Raw genomic sequence first — 16,988 nt, forward strand, 5'->3', positions numbered from 1 at the left:
GCTCAGCTCTGCTGTCCCTGTTTCCAGTCGTTTCTGGTAAAGATTGGAGTGGGCACAAAAATGACCAAGGGACAGTATCTGACAACTGCTGCTGAAGGAGGCATCACCCTTGGTGATTTGTAGCAGCACTAGGGGAGACCAGGTGCATTTGAGGATGTTGTCCTTTTATGACAGATATTGAGCTGCTGAAACTGAGAGTTATATTGTATGCAAGAAAGCTAGGGGCTCAATCCTGCTCCCACTGAAATTAATGGGAGTATTCAGATGGACTTCAATGGAAGCAGGATTGGGCCCAATGCTACCACAGTTATGTAGTTAAGTTGGATAATCACATAGAAGTCCAGAGATTCAGAGTTGCAGGTTTGCACAGTAACCTTAGGTCTGTCCCACCTTGTGCTTATGCGTCATGATAGTGTTGTCTGCCTGACTTTTGCCCAGTTGAATTCTCATAATTACTTGCTCCATGACAGTACTTTGCCTCTCACACCATGACTACTTCGGTCTTTGGTAGCCCCTTGTGAGGGACATTGTGAAAGGCCTTTTGAAAGTCCAAATGACTGTCACATGCTTCTTCTTTGTCCACTGTTTTATTGACATGTGGAAAGAATTCTAATAGATTAGTGAGGTGCAATTTTCCTGTGCAGACATCAGGCTGGTTAGACCCAGTCATATAATCTTCTACGCCCTTGTCTACACTACAGCGTTTTTTCAACAAAAGTTATGCTGATGATCAAAAAGTGCTATAATATCATAGCTATTGTGTGTTCACACTATGCTCCTTCAGTTGGCAATACACATCCACACTTGGCACTCTATCATCAACAGTGAGAGCAGTGCACTGTGGGTACCTATCCCAGTGTGCTACTTGCCATCTTCTGCAGCTAGGACTTGTGGGAAGGTGGAGTGGATTACAGCACATCATGTGTGCTGGCTCAACATCCAATGATGCATTATTTTCTGTCCCAGCATTCCATGGGCTTCCAATCGCATTTCACGGCATTTTTCAAAAGCCTCTGTTTACTGTGCACCTGTCATCTCCGTCTGAAAGGATGGATTCTGCACTGCTGTCTAGTGTTGTGGTAACTGTTACTAACAAATCGCAAATGGTAATGCAGTTAATCATGACCTACTAATTCTGAACAGGAGTCAGAACTGCCTGACCTGCTGTGTGCCATGGAAAGAAGCAATCAACACTAGATTACCTGTGGCATTCACAGAGCAGCTGCACATTTTGGACCATCACTTTTGGGCTCAGGAAACAAGCTTTCCACATCCTAAAGTTCTGCAGCCAGTGCTCATCATCCCAGACCTGATGTGGTGGGATCTCATCGTTATGTAGGTCTGGGATGATGAGCACTGGCTGCAGAACTTTAGGATGTGGAAAGCCACCTTCCTGGAACTGATTGTGGAGCTCATCCCAGCCCTGTGGGGCAAGGACACCAAAATGAGAGCTGCCTTCTCGGTAGAGAAGCGTGTGGCTGTGAGGAAGCTGGCAACCCCAGACTGCTACCGGTAAGTTTTGAATCAGTTTGGCATTGGGAAGTTGACCATGGGGGCTGCATTAACACAAGTGTGCAGGGCCATTAATCGCATCCTGCTATGAAGGACCGTGAATCTTGGGAATGTACCTGAAATAGTGGATAACTTTGCGGAAATGGGCTTCCCTAACTGCGGAGAGGAGATAGATGGCACTTATTCTAATTTTGGCATCGGACCATTTTGTGATGGAGTACATCAGTAGAAAGGGCTACTTCTCCATGGTATTGCCGGCGCTTGTTGATCAGCATGGGTATTTCACTGACATTAACATAGGGTGGTCCAGGCAAGTGCATGACGCACACATCTTCAGGAACACCAGCCTGTGCAGAAAGCTGCAAGCAGGGACTTTCTTTCCAGACCAAAAGATTACAGTGGGGGATGTTGAAATGCCAGTAGTGATCATGGGAGATCCAACGTATCCCTACTGCCATGGCTCATGAAGCCTTACACGGGAAACCTGGACAGCATCAAGAAGCTCTTCAACAACAGGCTGAGTAGGAGCAGAACGTGGAATGTATCTTTGGCAGATTAAAAGCATGCTGGTGATGCCTTTTTGTCAGGTTAGATCTAAGTGAGGAAAAGATTCCAATAATCATAGCTGCCTGCTGCACGCTCCATAATCGTTGTGAAGCCAAGGGGAAAACTTTGCCCAGGAATGGAGCACTGAGGCTGATTGTCTGGCTGCTGATTTTGAGCAGCCAGATACAAGGGCTATTAGAAGGGCACAATGGGGGGCAATTTGAATCAGGGAGGCTTTGAGGCAACATTTTAATAATGAGCATCAGTAATCTGTTTTTCTATGCAGCAATCTGCCATTCTTAATTAAGCTCAGTTATCTTATTTGGCCTAGTACTTGTGATGATTCCTGAATGGGATTTGTAGTAAGCAAATGATTAGAATGCATGTATATGTTACTAGCAGCAGCAATCACTATGTATATGACACATATAATGATTGATTATCTTTCACAGAGCTTGTTTTATTACCAATTAACAGACAAAAGGCTTAGTGGGAATGGAGGTAACAGTGCTGGACAGTGGAGGCTCTCATAGCTGTGCCTAAGTCCAGCTATCATTCTGGAAGGCGTCCAAAGGGGTGGAGTGAATGGGATACCGAGACGTTCCAGGAAGTTGCAAGGAATGGGTGGGAGGAGTTTGGGGAGGGCATGGAAAACAGTTCTATATCAGCTGAAGCGGGGGCAAGCACACATCTGTTCTGCCTGGAGCATGATTAGGGACTTCAACATCTCTGTTTGCTCCTCCATCACTTTTTAACATCCACTTATCGGCCTTTAGAATGCACTCCTCACTGCCCTTTCTGTCCCATCTTTTCATTTTTCCCAGCTCCATGCATTCTCTTTTTTCTGACTCAGATGATTGGAGCACCTCTCTGAACACATCCTCCTTGCTCTGCCTTGATTGCATCTTTATCTGGCAGAGGCACTCCTCTAGTGTGTAAGGGGTTCCCCTGAAGGCCACATCTGCAGAGGCACAAGAAACAATACACAAGAGCATGATTTTTGGTTCACTCGCAGCATTGAATCATTACAGTTAAATACACCTCTTTTAACATACCAGTCACTTTCTCACTGTCCCTTGGCAAGCACACATCTCAATGAACACCCTAAACATGTTAAGTTTGGCCTTGGTCGGGGGTGAGCATTTAAAACGGGGCAAAGGGTGTTGATGGTGCTTTCAGGGGATCAGTGGTGATGGGGGACAATATTGTAAATTCTGCCACCGTTTTCCACAGGTGGGGGTCATTGAAGCTGATACCTTGCTCCTGAGGGTAAGCAAGGATGTAAGGGTGCATCTGCTGCAGATAGCTGGGTTCAGACCTGGTCCCTATGCAGCTCACCTGAGTCATAAGCGCTGAGTTTTACTTTTCCTCCGGGGTGCTCCATCTCTGCTCTGCCCTGAGGCCCTACTCCCACTCCACCCTCTTCCTGAGGCCCCACCCTCGCTCTGCCTCTTCCCACCTCTGCTGCTCTCTGTGCTCCCCCAACCCCATCCCTGAGCCGCCAAACAGTTGTTTGCAGTGCCTCCAATCAGCTGTTTGGCAGTAGCCCTGATTTGCTGATTGAGGGCACTGTCAAACGGCTGATCAACAGTGCTGCCCAACAGCTGTGGTTGGTCGGTGCTGAGCAAGGAGTCAGCATGGCGTTGGCACTTATGGCCTTCCTGCACAAGTGGTTGCCAAGTGGCATGTGAAAGTTTCCTACAATGGGGAAAAGAACAAAGCAGCTCTGCCAAGGGATCTTCAGCAGACGATTGCCGAGTACCTCCAGGAAAGTTTCTTAGAGATCTCTCTGGAGGATTCCTGTGAAATCTCGGTGTGCATCAACCACCGCACTATTTAGCTGCACAGGGAAATGTGGAGCACACTGAAACACAGCTAGTCTTGCACATGTCTATGACTTCCTTCACCCACTTCTACAATATTCAGAGCAAAGGACAGCTGTAGGCCATGTAACCAAGCAGCATCAACTCAAAAAAATCACTTACCAGGGGTCTCTTCTCCTGCATCATGGTCACCAGAGATGGACTGCTGGGACTAGCTACACCCCTCCGGAGTGGAAAAGAGTTACTGACTCACTGCAATACCGGATGACTCTGCCATGGGCTCCACAATGTCTTCCAACTTCATCTCCTTGTCCACAACTTTGTCCTTCAGGTTAGGTCCACTGTTTGCCACCTCCAGCCTAACCAAAGTGTCCATGAGGCTCTTCACAGTGGAGGTGTGGTCACCACCAAGGATGGCATCCAGTTCCTTGTAGAAGTGGAAGCTCTTGGGCACAGCAACAAAGTGATCATTTGCCTCCCTTGCCTTCTGGTATGCCTGCCTCAGCTCCTTTATCTTTTCTCTGCACTGCACCATGTCCTGATCAAAGTCTTTCTCACACAAGCCATGAGAAATCTGCCCATAGGTATCAAAATTCCTATGGCTGGAGCAGAGCAGGGACTGGACAGCCTCCTCACCCCATATACTCAGCAGATCCACCAGCTCAGCAGTGGTCCAAGCAGGACAGCATTTGCCGTGTGGAGCTGCCATGGTCATCTGGGAAGATGTGATGTGAGCTGTCCATGCTGAACAAACAGGAAGTTGAATTTCAAAAATTCCCAGGGCTTTAAAGGAGGAGGAGAAGATGCCTGTTTACCTGGCTGCAGGGCAGCAGAGTTTGAACTGCAGACCAGAGCACTCAGGATGGGCATTGGGGGATATCTCCTGGAGGCCATTCGCAGTGACAAAACCAAGTGTGATGTCTACACTGACACTTTGTCGAGAGAAATTTGCTGGAAAAAGCTCTATGTCTCTCAATTAGGTGGTTTTATTTTATCAGCAAAACAGGAGGGTTTTGTCGCAAAAAGCCACATTATTGTAGTGTGTACATCTCCACTGTTTTGTTTCCAAAAGTTGCCTTCTGTCAAAAAAACTCTGTAGTGTAGACAAGGGCTAAGTGTCTTAAAATTGTGTTTTTAATTATTGTTACAAGTTCCAATACTTGTGGAAAGAAAATACAAAACATCACAATGAAGGGTGTGGTACAAAAACCTAGCTGAATGCATAGAGGGGTCACAGTTACAGTCTTGTACAAAGAACAGGAGAATTTGTGGCACCTTAGAGACTAACAAATTTATCTGAGCATAAGCTTTCGTGGGCTATAGCCCACTTCATTGGATGCATGCAGTGGAAAATACAGTAGGACGATTTTGTATACACAGAGAACATGAAACAACAGGTGTTAGCATACACACTATAATGAGAGTGATCAGTTAAGGTGAGCTATTACCAGCAGGAGAGAAAAAAAACAACCTTTTGTAGTGATAATCAAGATGGGCCATTTCCAGCAGGTGACAAGAACGTGTGAGGAACAGTACGGGGGGAAAATAAGCATGGGGAAATGGTTTTACTTTGTGTAATGACACATCCATTCCCAGTCTTTATTCAAGCCTAATTTAATGGTGTCTAGTTTGCAAATTAATTCCAATTCAGCAGTCTCTCATTGGAGTCTGTTTCTGAAGGTTTTTGTTGTTGTAATATTGCGACTTTTAGGTCTGTAATCAAGTGACCAGAGAGACTGAAGTGTTCTCCGACTGGTTTTTGAATGTTATAATTCTTGACATCTGATTTGTGTCCATTTATTCTTTTATGTAGAGATTGTCCGGTTTTGTAGTTGTAAAAATGCTTGATAGAGCTCTTGTAGGTGTTTGTCTCTGTCTGAGGGGTTGGAGCAAATGCAGTTTGTATCGTAGAGCTTGGCTGTAGACAATGGATCTTGTGGTGTGGTGTGGACGAAAGCTGGAGGCATGTAGGGAAGTATAGTGGTCAGGAGGTTTCCGGTATAGGGTGGTGTTTATGTGACCATCGCTTATTAGCACCATAGTGTCTAGGATGTTGATCTCTTGTGTGGACTGGTCCAGGCTGAGGTTGATGGTGGGATGGAAATTGTTGAAATCATGGTGGAATTCCTCAAGGGCTTCTTTTCCATGGGTCCAGATGATGAAGATGTCATCAATATAGCGCAAATAAAGTAGGGGCATTAGGGGACGAGAGCTGAGGAAGCGTTGTTCTAAGTCAGCCATAAAAATGTTGGCATACTGTGGGGCCATGCAGGTACCCATAGCAGTGTCGCTGATTTGAAGGTATACGTTGTCCCCAAATGTGAATTAGTTATGGGTGAGGACAAAGTCACAAAGTTCAGCCACCAGGTTTGCCGTGACATTATCTGGGATACTGTTCCTGATGGCTTGTCGTCCATCTTTGTGCAGAATGTTGGTGTAGAGGGCTTCTACATCCATAGTGGCTAGGATGGTGTTTTCAGGAAGATCACCGATGGATTCTAGTGTCCTCAGGAAGTCAGTGGTGTCTCGAAGATAACTAGGAGTGCTGGTAGCGTAGGGCCTGAGGAGGGAGTCTACATAGCCAGACAATCCTGCTGTCAGGGTGCCAATGCCTGAGATGATGGGGCATCCAGGATTTCCAGGTTTTTGGATCTTGGGTAGCAGATAGAATACCCCTGGTCGGTGTTCTAGGGGTGTGTCTGTTTGGATTTGTTCTTGTGCTTTTTCAGGAAGTTTCTTGAGCAGATGGTGTAGTTTCTTTTGGTAACCCTCAGTGGGATCAGAGGGTAATGGCTTGTAGAATGTGGTGTTGAAGAGCTGCCTAGCAGCCTCTTGTTCATATTCCGACCTATTCATGATGACGACAGCACCTCCTTTGTCAGCCTTTTTGATTATGATGTCAGAGTTGTTTCTGAGGCTGTGGATGGCACTGTGTTCTGCACGGCTGAGGTTATGGGTCAAGTGATGCATCATGAAAGTTGCGATATTACAACATAGAAACTTCAAATCCAGACTCCAGCAAGAGACTGCTGAATTGGAATTCATTTGCAAATTGGATACAATTAACTTAGGCTTGAATAGAGACTGGGAGTGGCTAAGTCATTATGCAAGGTAACCTATTTCCCCTTGTTTTCCTAACCCCCCTCCCCTGAGACATTCTTGTTAAACCCTGGATTTGTGCTGGAAATGGCCCACCTTGATTATCAGACACATTGTAAGGAGAGTGATCACTTTAGATGAGCTATTACCAGCAGGAGAGTGGGGTGGGGGAAGAGAAAACCTTTTGTAGTGATAAACACCCATTTTTTCATGATTTGCGTGTATAAAAACAAACATCTTCTGTACTTTCCACAGTATGCATCCAATGAAGTGAGCTGTAGCTCACGAAAGCTTATGCTCAAATAAATTGGTTAGTCTCTAAGGTGCCACAAGTACTCCTTTTCTTTTTGCGAATACAGACTAACACGGCTGTTACTCTGAAATAATAATTCCACTGTATAAATCCATGGTACACCGGCACCCACATCTTGAATACGGCATGCAGTTCCAGTCACCCCAACTCAAAAAAGATATATTAGAATTGTAAAAAGTACAGAGAAGGGCAACAAAAATGACTAGGGGTCTGGAACAGCTTCCATGTGAGGAGAGATTAGAAAGACTGGGACTGTTCAGCATGGAAAAGAGACGACTAAGAGGAGATACGATAAGAATCTATAAAATCATGAACAGTGCGGAGAATGTGAACAGGGGAGTGTTATTTACCCTTTCACACAACACAAGAACCAGGGATCACCCAAGGAAATTAATAGGCAGCGGATTTAAAACAAACATAAGGAAGTATTTCTTCACATAATGCACAGTCACCCCTGTGGAACTAGTTGCCAAGGGATGTTGTGAAGCCCAAAAGTATAATGGGGTTCAAAAAACAATGAGATAAGTTCATGGAGGATGGGTCCATCAATGACTATTAGCCAAGATGATCAGCGACGCAACCCCTTGCTCTTGGTGTCCCTAAACCTGTGCGTGCCACAAGCCAGGACTGGATGACAGCAGATGGATTACCCAAAAAATGCCCTGCTCTATTCATTCCCTCTGTACCATCTGGCACCAACCACTGCTGGACGGCAGAATACTGGGTAGATGGAACATTGGTCTGACCCAGTACAGCTGTTCTTATGTTAACTTTATATATTTCTAGTTTTTTAAATCAAAATGGAATAGAAGTTTTAATCAAAAAGAAAGGAGTGCCACAGAAAAGTATCTGGGGTTTATAGTGGATCACAAGCTAAATATGAGTCAACCATGTAATACTGATGCCAAAAGAGCAATCATTCTGGGATGTATTAGCAGGAGTGTTGTAAGCAAGACACGAGAAGTAATTCTTCCGTTCTACTCCGCCCTGATTAGGCCTCACCTGTTGTACTTTGTCCAGTTCTGGGCACCACACTTTTGGGAATGATGTGGACAAATAGAAGAAAGTCTAGAGGCCTTTTACATGATTAAAGATCTAGAAAACAGGACCTATATGGATGGAAATCTTGACAAAATTGGGTAGTTTAGTCTAGAGAAGAAAAGACTGAGTGGGGACATAAGAAGTCTTCAAGTATATACAAGTTTGGAGGAGGGAGATAACTTATTCTCCTTATCCACTGAGGATAGGACAAAAAGCAGTGGGCTTAAATTGCAGCAGAGGTTTAGGTTGGACATTAGGAAAACCTTCCTAACTGTCAGGGTGGTTAAGCACTGGAACAAATTGCCTAGGTAGGTTGTAGAATCGCTGTCATTGGAGGGTTTTTTAGAACAGGTTAGACAAACACCTGTCAGGGGTGGTCTAGATAATACTTAGTCCTGCCTCAGTGCAGAGGGCTGGTCTAGATGACCTATCAGGGTCTCTTCCTGTCCTACCTTTCTGTGATTCTATGTCATGCAGTACCAAGTCAAATGCCTTACAGAAGTCTAAGTATATTACATCAACACTATTACCTTTATTGACCAAATGTGTAATCTCATTAAAAAAAATTAGTTTCACGGGATCTAATTTCCATAAACCCAATGTATTCTGGAAGGGTTTTTTTATCTCCTATTTCTGAAGCAGCAGGGATGGCCATGGCTGGAGCTGGGACATTGGGCAGGGTGGGCCAGGGCTCTGAGGCAGCACTGAGCATTCTCTCTCTCTGGTGCTTGGCTGACTGGTTTTTGCTCACATGCTCAGGGTCTAAATGATCTCCATATATGGGGTCAGGAAGGAACTTTCCCCCAGGTCAGATAGGCAGTGACCTTGGCTTTTTTGACAACTTCTGCAGCGTGTGGGTGTCAGCTTTATTTGGGTAGATCTCCCTTAATCATTTCCCTGTCATAGCGGGGACACTGAGCACTGATTAACCTCGATTCCTCCTATTCTCTCCCTGTGGCACATAATAGGCCAGTCTCCTGTGGGCTGTGACACTCTGGTCTCATTTGGGTTGTTGGGTTTAGCATGCGGGTACTGGGTGGTGCTGGTGGTCTGTGCTATACAGGGGGTCATACTAGATGTTCTAGTGGTTCATTCTGGACTTAAACTCTATGATTCTATATTAATTGGCATTAAACCTTATTACCCCCCTTTAATTCTTTTTTAATCAAGTCCTGTATGAGCCACTCCATTATCTTGGCTGAGATTGATGTCAGATTGGCAGGTGTATAATTACCCGGGTCATCCCTTTTATCCTTTTTAAATATTGGCACAGCATTAACTTTTTTCCAGTCTTCTGGAACTTTCCCAGTTTTCCAAGACTTATTGAAAATCAGCATTAATGATCCAGTTAGCACCTCAGCCAGCTCTTTTCCCACTCTTGTATGGAAATTATCTGGACTTGCAGATTTTAAAATGTCTAACTTTAGTTTCTGCTGTTTAACATCCTCCAGAGACACTAGTGGAATGGAACAAGTGTTATCATATGCTATAAATACATCATCTGTTTTCCCCCTAGTACAGAACAGAAATATTTATTGAACACTTCTGCCTTTTTTGAGTTATTATTGATAATTTTACCATTTCCATCTAGTAATGGACCAATACAATTGTCAGGATTCTTGTTGTTCCTAATATACTTATAAAACTCCTTCTTATTGTCCTTAACTTTGCTGGACATAGAGGTCTCCTTGTGTCCCTTTTGCTTCCCTTATCAATTTTCTACAATTCCTAGCTTCTGAATTATATTGATTACTATCAATTTCCCCTGTCTTTCATTTCTTATATATTGGTTTTTATATTGTTATAGCTGCCTTCAGTTCTCTAAACCAGGTCAGTTTTTAACCAATACAGCCTTCTTATTCAATTGTAGGATTGCGGCTTTGGGGGCATCTAGTAAGGTGTTTTTAAATTTTTCTCTATTATCATTCACATTTTTCTGATTAAATTCTTCCTCCCAGCTGATTTGGCTCATAATTGGACATTGACCCTATTGAAGCACCAAGTATATAAATTACTGGCCTGGACTTTATTCTCCTTGCATATTATAAATGTGACCAAATTGTGATCACTTGTACCTAATCTACCATTATTTTTTATTTGTGTGATCAGTTCCTCTTTATCTGTTAGGACAACATCTAATATAGAGTTTCCCCCACGTTGGATGCAACACTTTGTGAGTTAGGAAACCATCATCTATAATATTCCGAAATTCCAGTGATGTTTTAGTACTGATGGCATGAAACCTCCAGTATATGTCATTAAAATTGAGCCCCCCATGATCACACAGCTTTTTTCCCCTACATATTATAGATATGTACAAAAGGAGCTGGTCACCCTGTTCCCAGTGGGATTTGGGATCTGTAGCAGACACCAACTAAAACCCCATCTTGTGCTTTGTTTGTTAAGACATTCATCCATAAGCACTGAAGATCATTTTCTTATGAGTTATTAGTGACTCAGAAACAGTTAATGTCATTTTTGACTTAGAGCGCTACTCCACCTCCCCTTTTGCCCACTCAATCCTTCCTAAATAGGTTATAACCATTGATTTTAACATTCCTGTCATGAGAATCATCCCACCAGGTTTCAGTAATGCCAACAGTACATTGTACTCTAATGATTTTTCAGCAAAAAGAATCAAAGTAGTGATATTTTAAAATATAACATTCTATCCATTTGATTTGGCTTTGTAAAAATTATAGCTATTGTAACGTCCAAATAGTATTTTTCTTGGTCAGCTACTAATGAACATATTCTTTAAATTAGTAAATTACTTGTTAATATGCTCCTTAAAACCGAGACATGTTGTATTGAGGAAAAAAACATGTATCCTTGTATATTGTAAGCACCTAAAGAATCATAGGGTTATGGGGGAATAGTCAATATGGATTTGTCAAGAACAAATCAGGCCAAACCAACCTAATTTCCTTCTTTGACAAGGTTACTGGCCTAGTGAATAATGTGATAGTGTGATATATGTTGATTTTAGTAGGGTTTTTGACACAGTCCTACATGACATTCTAGTAAGCAAACTAGGGAAATGTGGTCTAAATGAAAGTACTATAAGGTGGGTTCACAACTGGTTGAAAAAATGTACTGATAAATTATCAATGGTTTGCTGTCAAAGTGGGAGGACGTATGTAGTGGGGTCCTGCAGGGGTCTATCCTGGGTCCGGTACTATTCTGTGGAGGTTGTTAAGAACAGGTCGGACAAACTTCTGTCAGGAATTGTCTAGGTATACATGGTCCTGCCGCAGAGAAGGGGGATGGACTATATGATCTCTCAAGATCTCTTTCAGCCTTATATTTATGATTCTGTTATTCTTTATGGTGGTCGTCTGATGGCAGTCTTGGTAGTTCTGTTTATCTGAATGTATAGGAGTTAGACCTTGAAGAAATGTGGGGCTGAGCATAGCGGCAACAAAGTCTATGCTCCCCAATTCTCCCTCTGAACAAGATTCATTTGCTTAGATAGAGAGCCCTTTCCTGCAGTTTATAAATATATGCAATATAAACAATACAGCACATGGTACCAAGCCCCAATAGCTAGATTACCCTGTGATATTTGTAATTATTAACTGATTTTTCATCTTTTCCTATCTTATTTTGCAGTGGTGTCTGATAACTGCACCGAAACCCAACCCTCCTAAAAAACGTTATTTTGCTGTGGTAAATTGTTGATCTGAGAACCGGCATGGCTCTGAAATATATAGAAGAAGCTGCGGAGCAAGCCATAATTTCCTGTGCTGTAGCAAAGCACCGCATTCCACCTGGAGCTGGGATTCTGCAAAGAAAGCTGCACAGTGAGTGACTCCCTAGGAATTCTTCAGCCATGGGTGGTCTGCGAGTTCCCAACATCATAGCGGCGTGAGGCTTACTGCATTGCTTAGGCAGCACAATGGGCTCTTACCTCTGTCAGGACGGAGGGAGTTTACTAAATCACAGGAAGTCTCTGTTCACGTGTTAGTTTCATAATGAGCCTTGACTTGCAAGGCTGGAAGTCTTGGATTAAAACCAGAGATCCTGCTAGTCACTGTATTTTCTCTTTAATGGAATCTAGACAACATTGCATAGGAAGTTAGAACAGAAATCACGTGAGGAGGCATAATGTAGAACAACTGGGATCCTTCCACTTCCAGGGGAATGAGGCATTGCAGGAACAAGCCCTCCACTTATGGCTGGAATTCTCAATTTTTTAAAATAAGTTCAGTGATGTCGAAAGGCTTTGGATTGTCATCTCTGGAGCCTGGAGTCCTCAATTTATCCAAGAGCAGCGTGGCCAATGCTGAGCAAGGTTCGTCCACGTAGACCCTTGCTAACGTATCTCACGCCTGACTAAGAGGCGACTACCCAGGACTTCAGTCTTCATGGGCTATTCACTCCTGCTGAGGCTGCTAACCACCAGGCAGCAAGTGGCTACTGGGACCGTGGGATCTTTGTTCAATTTTAGAAAATTGTTCACTAGGAAATGGGCTGATTCCCACCAGACTCACTGCATCAGGCCACTGGCCATCACCAGATAATAGTGCTACCTACCCAGCTCAGTTCAGGCCGGGGACCAAGAGGAGAAAGACCAATTTCCTATTCTAGTCCTCTGGAGCTAGTGATTCGCTCCAAAAGGTTGGCTTTATTGTCAGCCACTAGCTGTCTACACTCTAAAAACTTCCAAGAAATGTGGGCAGCTAATTTCAGTGCCTGAGCTGGGGATATAATCTGGCCATTGCATTGTTCAGTGGCCTTGCTTGCACAATTCCTATGTACTCTTGTAACCCTATATAAATAATAAGGCATCAAATTATCTTGCATGTTTATACAAAGTAAAGGAGTAGAGACTAAAGGCTGGAGTTCCAGCTTCAGAGAGCAACTCTGCAGAATAATTAATCCTTTTAATCAAACCTCAATAGCTGTGACATTCCAAGAGACACACTTGTGATACCCACTTTCCTACCCAAAGGGCCTATCCAGATTACTGATTGCTATTAAAATTAGCCCCCAGGGGATTAGGAAGGATTATGTTGTTATTGTGGTGGGTTATTGAATTAACTAACAAGCAAAGCACTTACATTTATACACAGTCAGCTGAAGATGCAGCAATAGTCCCAGCTGTTCTGCCCTGCAGAGACTGCTCCGTGGTGGTGTGTCTGGCACAGGGTTTTGGGCACATTCCCATGGGGTTGGGCCATGAGAGGCTAGTGGCTGCATTGCTAAATCAATGTAACATTCAAAGTAAGTAACTGGCAAAGACGCGTTGGAGTGATCTCCTGTCTGCTTTTCCTGCTAGTAACTATGGGAATGGAAATATTCCCATGTGGAAGGATACTGGTCAGCTCTCTCCAGGACCATCCTTTGGGCCAATGTGTATAGTACTGACAATGCAAAATGCCATTTGTGTTTTGCCAGAACAGATAGCTATTCACACACATAACACTTAGCTGTGGAACAGTGACGGCTGCTAGACACATAACATATCTGACACAAAAGCAAGGAAATGCCACCTAATAGTACAAAGATCGGCAACCTTTGGCACGCGGCCCATCAGAGAAATCCGCTGGCGGGCCGGGACAGTTTATTTACCTGCAGCGTCCGCAGGTTAGGGCAATCGCAGCTCCCACTGGCTGCAGTTTGCCGCTCCAGGCCAATGGGGGCTGCGGGAAGGATGGCCAGCACATCCCTCGGCCCACGCCACTTCCTGCAGCCCCCATTGGCCTGGAACGGGGGAAGGGATAGCTCAGTGGTTTGAGCATTGGCCTGCTAAACCCAGTTGTGAGCTCAATCCTTGAGGGGGCCATTTAGGCATCTGGGGCAATAATTGGGGATTGGTCCTGCTTTGAGCAAGGGGTTGGACTAGATGACCTCCTGATATTCTGTGATTGGCCTAACCTGCAGACGCTGCAGGTAAACAAACCATCCCGGCCCACCAGCGGATTTCCCTGATGGGCCATGTGCCAAAGGTTGCTTATCCCTGTAATAGCACATACCCTCTCCTCCTCCCCCCGCAGACATGCACCTGATCACTGCCACAGCCACCCTACCCCCACAGAACACACACCAGTGCCTCCTTCTGCCCCCTAGAGATGCCAGCCTTCCAGCATCCCCGGTACCAAACTACCCCCAACACCACTACATATCCACAGCCAGTAGTATTGGGAGGGGGAGTTTGTTGGGAGAGGTGTGTAGGGTGGGGTTGGGGGGTTTCCTGGCATGTTTGGAGGGGATAGTTTGGGGAAAAGCATGTGTGTGTGACATTCTGAAATCTCAAAACATTTCATAGGATGGGAAAACATTTCCCATTGACCGCCACCATCTGCTGCGTCTCACTGTGCCTTGCCTGCAAGCACTCCCCTTCAAGACGCGATGGGGATGAACGGGCTTGCCCAGAAATGGCTCCTCTCAGGCCGAGCTCACTGTCCAGGGGGTCAGAATTGGCCCTCGCCTGTCTAGTTGCTGTGTTTTCATCAGTCCTGTCCCTCAACTTATTCAACTTCTGCCTGAAGCTACGGGGGGAGCCTGACACATCGCAGGCAGCACTGCTGGCCGAGGGCCATAGCAGCCTAGGTTCTCCCTAACATCACACCAACTGCCCTTCTTCTCCTCTCTCAAAGCCTGCTGGGATCAGCACCTGGCAGAGCCACTGGCCCCAGGCATGACCGAGATGATGCGGATGGGAAAAGCTGCATGCAGCACAAACACAGTGGCCTGCCCACCCGGGAGTGGGTACCTGTGAGCATGGCCGCCTACCCATAGGTGCTGGAACTAGAGGTGCGCGGAGTGCTGCAGCACCCCCTGGCTTGAAGTGGTTTCCATTATATACAGGGTTTACAGATTGGTTCAATGGCTCTCAGCACCCCCCCCCATACAAATTGTTCCAGCACCCCTGCACCTGCCCAATCAGGTGCAAGTGGGTACCTGCGAGTGCACTGCTCTGGCAGGCTGTCTCCCTCCAGGTTTATTCAGAGCCTTGTCTGGATAGTCATGTCCCTCCATGTTCTGGCCCAGACTGCCTGAAGCACCACCTCTCCCCCTGCAACCCCTGTCTTTTGCCACAGCAACAATGCAGCTGCTGCTGCCATATCATCACAGTCATGGGGATCTCAGCCTGCCTGTGGGAACCGCTCTGATTGGCTGCCTTCCCCGCTGCCCTGCCTCCTGGGGAAAAGCAGCGAATCCCAGCTGCTGCAGGACATAGGCAGAGCTCTCCTCACTCCCCCACCATGATCGGAGTGGGGTTTGGTGTAGGGGATTCATATTAATAGATTCATAGATTCCAAGGACAGAGGGGACCATTGTTATCATCTAGTCTGACCCGTCTCACAGAGGCCAGAGATCTTCCCAAAATAATCCTGGAGTAGATCTGTTAGACAAACACCCAATCTTGAGTTAAAAATTGTCGGTGACAGAGAATCCACCAGGACCCTCGGTAATTTGTTCCAGTGGTTAGTTACTCTGACTGTTAAAAACGTATGCCTTATTTCCAGTCTGAATGTATCTAGCTTCAACTTCCAGCCACTGGATCGTATTAGACCTTTCTCTGCTGGATTGAAGAGTCCAGCATAAAATATTTGTTCCCCATATAGGTACTTGTAGATTGTAACCAAGTCATGCCTTAACCTTCTCTTTGTTAAACTAAATAGATATTGCTCCTTGAGTCTATCACTCTAAGGCAGGTTTTCTAAGCCTATAATAATTCTTGTTGGTCTTCTCTGAACCCTCCCCAATGTATCAACATCCTTCTTGAATTGAAGACACAGTATTCCAGCAGTGGTCACCTCAGTTCCAAGTATATAGGTAAAATAATCTCTCTACTCATACTCGAGATTCTCCTGTTTGTGCATCCCAGAGTCACATCAGCTCTTTTGGCCACTGTGTCTCACTAGGAGCTCATTTTCAGTTGATTATCCCCCCTACCCCAAATCTTTTCAGAGTCACTGCTTCCCAGGATAGAGTCCCCCATTCTATAAGTATGGCCTACATTATTCATTCCTAGATATATGCATTTACATTTAGCTATATTAAAATGATTGTTTGCTTGCACCCAGTTTACCAAGCTACCCAGATCTGAATCAGTGACCACTGATTTACCATCATTTACCATGCCCCCAGTTTTTGTGTCATCTGCAATCCTTATCAATGGCGATTTTATGTTTTCTTCCAGGGCATCAATAAAAATGTTAACTAGTGTAGGGCCAAGAATTGATCCCTGCAGGCCCCCACTGCAAACTCAGCTGTTAGATGATGATTCCCTGTTTACAATTCCATTCTGAGACCTATCAGTTAGCCCGCTTTTAATCCTGTTAATGTGTGTCACAGGCTTTGCTGGAGCCCTAGGCATAACTAACAGTGTGAACCAAAGGCTGTGAACCAGAGTAGGCCTGGATTTGGCAGAACACCACCACGCTAGGTAATGGCTAACACCAAGTAAGCACATTCCTGACTGGAGAGGATGGTACAAACACACATAGATCTCTCAAGTAACTATGGGAACACATTCCTAAGAGATGGGACAGGGACACACCGACCCCTTGTAAAGCTAAGGAGGGGACAACAGGATAATGGATAAGGATGTTTTGTTTGAACTAGCAGGTACAAGGATAAGGGTGGTAATGAACAGCATCTGGAGTGGGATATGGAACTGGTTTGTATCAGTGTATAAAAGG

The sequence above is a fragment of the Natator depressus genome, chromosome 13 (genome assembly GCF_965152275.1).
Source record: "Natator depressus isolate rNatDep1 chromosome 13, rNatDep2.hap1, whole genome shotgun sequence".
Lineage (NCBI taxonomy): Eukaryota > Metazoa > Chordata > Testudines > Cheloniidae > Natator > Natator depressus.